At 40.9% G+C, this 8,619-nt stretch overlaps 1 protein-coding gene across 7 annotated transcripts in view; it reads right to left on the reverse strand.

Moving 5' to 3' along the window:
- The window catches only part of LOC125765005 (uncharacterized), an 86,176-nt gene extending 80,817 nt beyond the window's left edge, over nt 1-5,359 (reverse strand). Inside the window, exons 1-2 of one of the 7 annotated variants that reach the window (XM_049429833.1) lie at nt 5,342-5,359; nt 1,032-1,227 (exon numbers count right to left, since the gene is read on the reverse strand). The gene's annotated coding sequence lies outside the window, so the exon portion shown is untranslated. The other 6 variants (XM_049429832.1, XM_049429828.1, XM_049429831.1 and 3 more) reach the window with 6 other exon arrangements.
- Nucleotides 5,360-8,619: the final 3,260 nt, after the last annotated feature.

The raw sequence follows: 8,619 nt of genomic DNA on the forward strand, positions 1-8,619 counted from the left end.
TTAGTTTTATGTTTATGTTAGTTTATGTAAATTTGATTTATGTTTTTAATGAGTTGGTTTTTTCTACATATTTCTTTAATTATTTTTTCTGCTCTAAACTGCTCCTGAGTATGTTATTTTTCGTGACAACTATGAAATAGTTAAAGGATTATAAATGAGTTGATAATTCAATATCTTTTTCAGTAACAACAACAAAAACCTAATAAAATGGACTAAAGTTCTAAATGTGTAATAACATACTATTACTGATTGGAGAATTTGATAGAAACAAATTGGCACAAGACGATATAAAATAAGTTTATCTCTTTAATTTTAGTTTTTGAAACAACACAGTGTTGTTCCTCTTTAATCAATGTTACAATCATTACATTGTAACAATTTGTCATTAAATTATTTTTACGCTGTTTACATGTAGTTGGTTAATGACTTGCAGTAAAGCATTTAAATATCTCTTATAAAACTAAAAATTTGCTTACTTTTCTAATAATAATTTTTATATAAAGGTTTCAATAAAGAATATCTACATTTTTTCTATCAAATTCAGTTTTTAACTATTAATAAATAACTCCAGCGTAAAGAGTAAGAATCGATAATTTAAGTTTTATCGTTTGATCTGTTTTTGAAAATCGGCTAAATCGAGTCCAATGATATCAAAATAATGATAAATTATCAAACTAATTAACAAATAATGTAACTTTTAAAAGAAGTTTAGATCGATTTACAACGAATATGCTTTGCGTTTTAAGTTACTGAATAAGATAAAATTCTAAACTGCTTCTAAATCAAGTTTAAATACACCGGATTGTAATTATCCTCTTCAAATCAATTAATCAATCAATCAATCAATTTTACATTATTTTTTATCAGAAGTCCAATAACGATAAGATAGATAAATTCCTAACAATCAATGCAAATTCCCGTAATTTATAGAAGAAAAAAAATTGTAAGCTGATGTTTTAGATCCTACTGATCATCGGTTGAAATTGATGTAAATAGCAAGATTTACTATTTGAAAAAAGTCTTTCACTTACCATTGACTGGTGATAAAAAAACACTTGATTTATTATCTTCTTCAAAAATTTCCTGATCTCTCAGAAACTTTACAACACACGCGTCAATTTCAAGCCATTAAAGGCTGGGTCGTGTTTCGTTTTTTTTTTTCAATTTTTCACCACTAAACCCAAGTACTATCTTTCAAACAAACCACTCGATCGCACCAGCGGCACTCTGTTGGAAAAAGAATGATATACACACACACGATGATTTCACTATTATTTTTTCTTGCAGTTTTAACACATCACACAACACACGTGGCCGTTGCTGGACAGCAACAATACCCCCAAAAGCCCCCCTCAATTGCACTCGACGGGTGTTTTTTCTTCTTTTTTTTCTGCGCTGTTTGCACTTCAAGCGCCAAATAGTGCCAAATACAGTGATTCCTTCACAAACACTCACACACCTACACACAGACGCGCAAACACACACGCACAAAAATTTGGATTCGTAAATTGATCGAAAGGGCTGCTGGTTTTATTATCTTTTTCTTCACTTTTCGAGCAACCGATGAAAAATAATAATAATAACCCACTAGACCGATTTGCGCTTATCGTACATGCAGTGTGAATATTTACTTTTCTAGGCCGTGCATTCACGTTTTTTTCCCCCCCCGGTCACTGTCGCATTGGAATTTGGGATAACACTGTTCACGGGAAGTTTTCACCACGCGCGTTATCAGCGCACTTTAACGCGAAGAGTTAAAACGGAAAAAAATAATAAATAAACCGAACCAGAGTACACGTGTGCATTTTACCGCGCACGTCCGTTATCAAAACTCGGGCGCCTCCCTTTCTATCGTCGCTTTGATTTAGCGGCCTGCGTGTGTCTGACCGTCAGATATTCCGGCGAATGTTCGACTATTTTGTCAGCCCGTCAATGTGAATTTTATTGGTTTAAAAAAAAACTGTCCCCACTATGACCGGTGGTACCTCGGATACGGGACTATCGATGCTATCTGTATTTACACACCGCTCAGGATTTATTCGGCAGACGGAGCAGACGACCTTCACTGTGCAATTCAACTGTGTGAAAAATGTCCGTCCTCGCTCCTATCGTCGCTAAGCTTACTTTGGTTTTAGGAGCGTCTTCGAGCGCAGATCCGTTTACGCACAACACGAACCCCTTTCTAGTGTGTCTGGTAGGGTTCGTTGTTTGTGATTTTCTTTTTTTTTGTGAACTATTTTCTAACACGTGCGTTAACCCGGCCTTTAGAACTCACTCCGACAGCCGACACTAACTTTACGAACGGCAACGCAGATGCACCACGTTTCACGATCAGTGATCCTCGCATCAAGCGTACTACTTAGCAAAAGCACATTTTTACCGGCGGCTTGCACAACTCGCTACCACAAGCAAGTAACTTCACGGACAGTACAGCACAAATGTTTTGAGGATGTGGTTTTATTTTTTTATTTCGACTTTGACTTCGACACTTTCTGCACACACAAAAGGTTGCGCCTTTTTCGAACGGCAACGGCGAAATACGGTAAAGTGTTGCGTTCCAAATGCGCCAGGCTCTCTCACTGGCGATGCGATGCGATGGGAACGATGCTGCGGAACAAACTGCAGTTCGCCAAGTGCATCGCCGACACGCAATGCAACAGAGTTGAAGCGAAGTCAATCTCGTCCGTCTCACTTACCCATCGGTTTCGGTTCTCACTCGCTCTTGCGCTCCCTCTCTCCCTCTCTCGCAGCTTTCTCTCTCACACTTGCGTAACGGTGCACCGAACCACACATACATAACCAACAAAGCGCGCGTTTCGCTCTCTCTCTCGCTCTCTCGCGGTGGCTCGCTACATCTACGAAACGTTCGCTTGTTTCGACCCCATACTCACAAACAGGCCTGTGACACTCTGTGCCAGTGTGGTGTGAGTCCGCGGGTCCACCTTGGCGTTGTATGCGTTAATGGTCAGACGCGTCTAAACGCACACGCAAACGTTTAGTGGCGAACATTTCGCGAACCTTATGTCCACACGCTCCCTCCAATCCCTTTCCTGCCCTTTTTTACCCGGACAAACGATAGTGACGACCGAGCACGTGTATGAATGTACGATCGCGTCTCCCCACCAACACACATGAAAACAAATTCTCGTTCTCATTCACACCGTCCCGCTGTCTCGCTCTTTACAGAATAACTCACACAGCTGCAAACTATTTGTCAGGGATATATTTTATGCGCGACAGCAAAACTATTTCATGTGGGTGGGACTCCGGAAGGAGTTGGGTGGTGCGGTTCGACGGTAGTGCGACAACCATCAAGTTCAGAAATCAAGGCAGGAAGCACGCAAAGAGTGCTTCTACGCAATGAAACACGCGCCACAGCTTGATGAAGGAGTGTGAACCCATTTGGTTGCGGTGGAGAACGGCCCGGGGGAAGCCGGGGTGTGGATCCCCGTTGTGACAGGGTAACAAAGGGTGCGAAAGGACAAGTGCACTTTTGGTAAAGGATCACATTTCAAGGATTTTAAGAATCACACACATGGAACTGGTTTACTGATGTTGGATGAAATGGCATTCATCGAAGTAAAAGAACACTTCGAGAGAAAGTGCTTTTCAGTGTGATTTATACTATTTTCTGAGAAAAAAAAATTATTCAGAAAAAAAATGTCAATTTTTTTTTGTAATTTTGTATAAGAGTATAACAGTCATCAGTCATATTTTAATAAGAAATAAAATTGCTAAAAGAAGTGAGTATCTGTTAAGTAAAACCATTACTCATGCTTAATACAAAATGGTTGTAAAAATAAAACAAAACGTTTGTATAACAGTTTCTGTTATACATGCTTTTTCAAGCAACAAAAAATGGTTATAAAAATGCACGTGTCGTTCATTTAACAAATATGTGACAAGTGCTTGGCTCTCACACCCCGTTAATGGTCCACCCCCTATCCTCCCCCCGTTTTCCACCCCCTACACGGACCTACACTAATTCAATCAACCGATGCACCAAACGATGCTAAACAATATTTGGCGGTTTCTCTCATGTTTGCGTGCCACGGTACCCCAACGGGGCCCAACTGGTGCAACATTCCGAAAACATATGTTTTGTTGTTTTGATTTTCGGTACACGGAGGCTAGCCGCAAACGCAAAAACGCGCTTTATCTGCTGCTCTTCATCTAGCGCAATCGGCCAAAACGTTTGTGTGTTTTTTTTTTTCTACGCAAACACGTAAAATACACACACACACGCACACACTGCCGGAGCACGTTTTTGCACACACTATCGGAAACCAAACGAACGCTACCATGACAACACGTTCTCCACTACACTGAAATCCTAGGGGAAATGCAATTTTTGCACGCGGTAAAGAGCAGCACATGTGCACCTGTGTCGGTGTGTGTGTGTGTGGGAGAGGAGAGAAGGGAGGGGGGAAATGCGAAGAGGTGGAAGTATGCTGAATGCATGCATGGGAGAGGAAGCAAGTAAATGAAAACGGAGCAACATTGTTGCATTAATTATAAGGAGCGCGCTCATGTGTGCGTGAAGTGGCCGCGACCCATACACACCTCAACCGGGTGCATGCTTAAGGTGTGGGGGGTGGAGAAGAATCTGAAGGGTTTGGCAGACTGGTTGGTGGAGCAGGACCAGTGCGGTTTCGATGCACTTTTTATTATTGAACGACCGAGCGAACGTCTTCGATGCACACCACTGCACGACATTTAGCTGGGGGGGGGGGGCGGGGGAGGGGAAGGATGGTTGCTCCCAAAACGGGAGCGCCACAATCCCTCTCTTTAAGTTCTCCCGCGTGTCCCCCCCGTACCCCTTCTCGTGTTCGGCATTTGGCTTCCGTCTCTCGTTGAAGGCACACACAAGAGCACGGCACAGGGTGCCAGGTGAAGTGCAAAACCCGGCAGAGTGCATTCGAAGATGCAGTTGCAAACGTTGAATAATCAAATTCTCACTGTACATAAATGCAATGTTTTTCTTTTTGTATTCCACTGTGCTTTGTTTTTACACGGCTTAAGTACATTTGTTTGTTGGTGCTTTTGCTGTAGCTGGTAGTGTTTGTTTTCTCACTATCACTTAACCGTGTGTATGTGATTTTGTAATTTGTATGCGGGTTTGTATTACGCGCACCATATATCAACTGCACTTGAAGGTTTTAAACTTGCACTTACAACGCAACCGGTGCATGATGTGCTGCTTCCTTGCAATCCATACCACCGATGAAAAGTAGCACTGGGTTGCGAAGGAAGGACTGTTGATGTTCACTTGTTTTGATTTTTGTTGATTTTTCACGATTTAACGACGTCTGCGGGAGGCTGTGTTTGTTGATGCACTTACTAGCAACCCCATCAACCGTCAACGGCAACGAACCAAATGCACTCGATAAAGACCAGATTCGCGTCCGAGCGGCGTACGCGGAATTGCACTGATAAATGTGCAATTACGCACACAAACACACAAACACATACACACACACGTACAGGTTTTATATGTACGCATACATACATTCCTGCACACTGGTAGACGCACGCCGTATCCGGACGGTAAAACGCTGGGAAAGGAAAGTTGTTGTAGGTCAGCACACACCGCTCTCAAACACGACTAAACGTGTGTCGGTCGTGGTCGGGCTGTGCAACAAGTTTTTGATTTCATCCCCCATTCATTTCATCCCCCATTCCTTTACTACACCCGACTCCATTAGGACGGTTTGCGGCTACACCTAGCAGCATCTAGCAGTACGCACCACGATTGCGAGGAGACACAGTTCGCCGGTCGAAATTCGGTTACCGATCGGCACCAAGCACCTTCCACGATACGCGACCATGTGCGACCCATCCTTCTCGTCTCACCTTTGTTTTTTTTTTTTGCTGCTCGCGAAGATAACGCGCGTATGCGAAAACAGCGAATGTCAAAAATTGCTATCTCGCCAACATTAAACGGCAAGCACACAGCACCGACTGGGGAAGCGAGACCGAACGCGTCCGCGAGCTGTGTGAAATTGTGTGTTGGTGGCTTTTTTGTTGTTGTTTTGTTTGTTTGCTCTAAGACTGCAACACACAACCGAGTGCACTGCAACATATTTTTATAACGCAGCGATACTACTACTATTACTTCAAGTGCACCGTGATAAATCCGACAAGTGCTGACATGAGAAAGGGGGGGGGGGGGGGATTATTTATTTTAAGGGTGAAAAAATTTGCAAATGATAGCTTAGTGCGACGTTCGGGACGTGAAGAAAACAAAAACTAAATTTACCATTTGGTGTGGACTGTGCGAATGAACATTTGCTACACCATGGCCTCAGCGCTGCCCGCTTTGCGATGGTGTGCGTTATGCAAAGAATTCCCAAGTAACGCACGCGAAGAAACAGATAAATCCGTGTTATCGCATTATTATAATTTAAAAAATTTGTGTCATTGACCACATTCACAGCTGGGATGTCACTAATTCTGTATGTATAATTTTGGTTTCTTGTGGTGTCTTTGAAAATGGGGAGACCCGATTGAGTATGTGTTTTTGAAGCGAATATTTCAAACTCTACTTCTTTTGCGATTAGAACGAAGGCTAATTAGAAATGTAAATATTAACAACTCTAAATGGAGTAAGGGGTATGAAACACAGAACGCTTGCTCACCGGATAGGAACAGATCCTTGCGTCATATTCTTAGCCGCCGTTGTGTTCTTGGGTCCCAACATTCTTGGAGAATGTCCAATAATTCTTGGGAGAATGCCGAACATTCTCTACATCTGCCCACACAGGTGTTATTTTTCTACTGTATATATCTCTTGAGTTCACTCCATTCTCCTTAGTACATAATTTTATTTAATAAATCTACAAAAAAGTACTTCAGACAAAATTTACTCCTTACGATGAGACGATGTAGAGCTTGACTCGTGAGCTACACCAACTTCCTCCGAACCTGCTATAATCTGCATAAGAGTATCTCTAGTTCTAATCAAACTTTATCGTTATGATAGCTAACCAAGCAATAGAAACCAGTCTCACTTTAACATCCGAAGTTGTTCATTAGCGCAATAAGTGTCTAAACAGAAACGAATTTCTTTTGCATGGAATATGAGGATGAACGTAACGAATAGCCTTAAAGAATTAAAAAAGAAAAGCATTTTGAAAGATGTGCGCACCATTTGTACGCACGTGTTCAATAAGAATGTTCCTGTAACAGTAAATCTCTCATACACCGGCCAACCATCCCAACGAGGCTATATTGATACGGAAAATTTGTTAAACAATAATCTTTGAAAGTATTTATACACGCATAATCGCAGCTGTAGACATATAACTTAAATTAAAATGAATAACAATTTCAACGACAAAAAACAAATTGCGACCTTTTAACGGCTGCGGCGACATTCAAATTTGAGAGAGAATTTCAAATTTCAGTATTGTTGTTGGAAAAACGACGGTTTGCAGTGAAATATTTCATTCGTACGCAATATTGTGCAATATGAAATGTTTCACGAAGAAACACTTCAATGAAACATTTCACAGGGTTTGCACGCGACCGTGCGTTCAACTTGTTTGATGCGTGCTACACACACACACAAGCTAGTTTTCGCCTATGCTTCGTTGATTTTCGCCCCTATGTGCATGTTACCAACACAAATACATAACTGAGCAGCGATGTGCATTGCTATGCTTCGTGTCAATCTCGTTAATGGAGGATAAGCGTTTTATTGCATTCGGTTGCATTCGTGAACAAAGTTCATGAAACCAAACTGTTGCCGTATGAAAAGTTATACTTCTGTTTGAAATCTAAAACAGTAACGCACCAGATGCAACGGAATTGGTGTTTGGATTTTTTTCAGCCACATTTGATTCCATTTGTCCAATATCTGCATTTGACACTCGACCGTGACTCGATCCAACATAGATTATTGAAACCTGTTTTATTTACCAATTTATCAAATTTTCTGTCTGCTTGCCTAACATCATCTTAAAATATTTAGCAACGATATGCAAAAGTGTGTTTGAAACTGAAAAAAAGAGAAAATGTTGCCCAAGCAGTTTAATATGCTCAACTAGCACACATGTAAACGATTCATCCGCTTGGACCGGAATGAGTTTTAGGAACCGAATAAAACCAAGTAACCAGTAACCAGTAAACCTTTGTTTTTGGCCTATAATATTTTTCCTACACCCAATTTTAATGTTTAATCTTAACATAATCATTATTTCTTGTGTGGACATTTGTTTTCAATTACATCGATGAACTCTTTTTGATGAGGCGAATAGAATAAATGGTCTTTCATGCAAAGACACATCATCAAAACAAGCTTAGCAATTAACGTGATCAAACAGTGCAATGATCAAGCGCATTACTACAATAATCATCAACTAAAACATAAAACACCAGGCGTCTCCATGTAAAAACGGCAGTGGTTTTTCTAACACCAGGCGCCTCCATATTGTTTTAAAAACTGCTTTCTGTTTAACAATGTGTAAGTTCAGCACAGTCCCAAATAATTACTTCTTTGTTTATTTATTCCCAATAAAAAAAGTTATAATTTCTCAACTATACAGTTCGTGCTACATTTGCTACTTACCCTAGAACGACAGTTGGTATGTCATCGGTACGAGTCACCACAGACGTACA

The sequence above is a fragment of the Anopheles funestus genome, chromosome 2RL (genome assembly GCF_943734845.2).
Source record: "Anopheles funestus chromosome 2RL, idAnoFuneDA-416_04, whole genome shotgun sequence".
In the NCBI taxonomy this organism is placed as follows: domain Eukaryota; kingdom Metazoa; phylum Arthropoda; class Insecta; order Diptera; family Culicidae; genus Anopheles; species Anopheles funestus.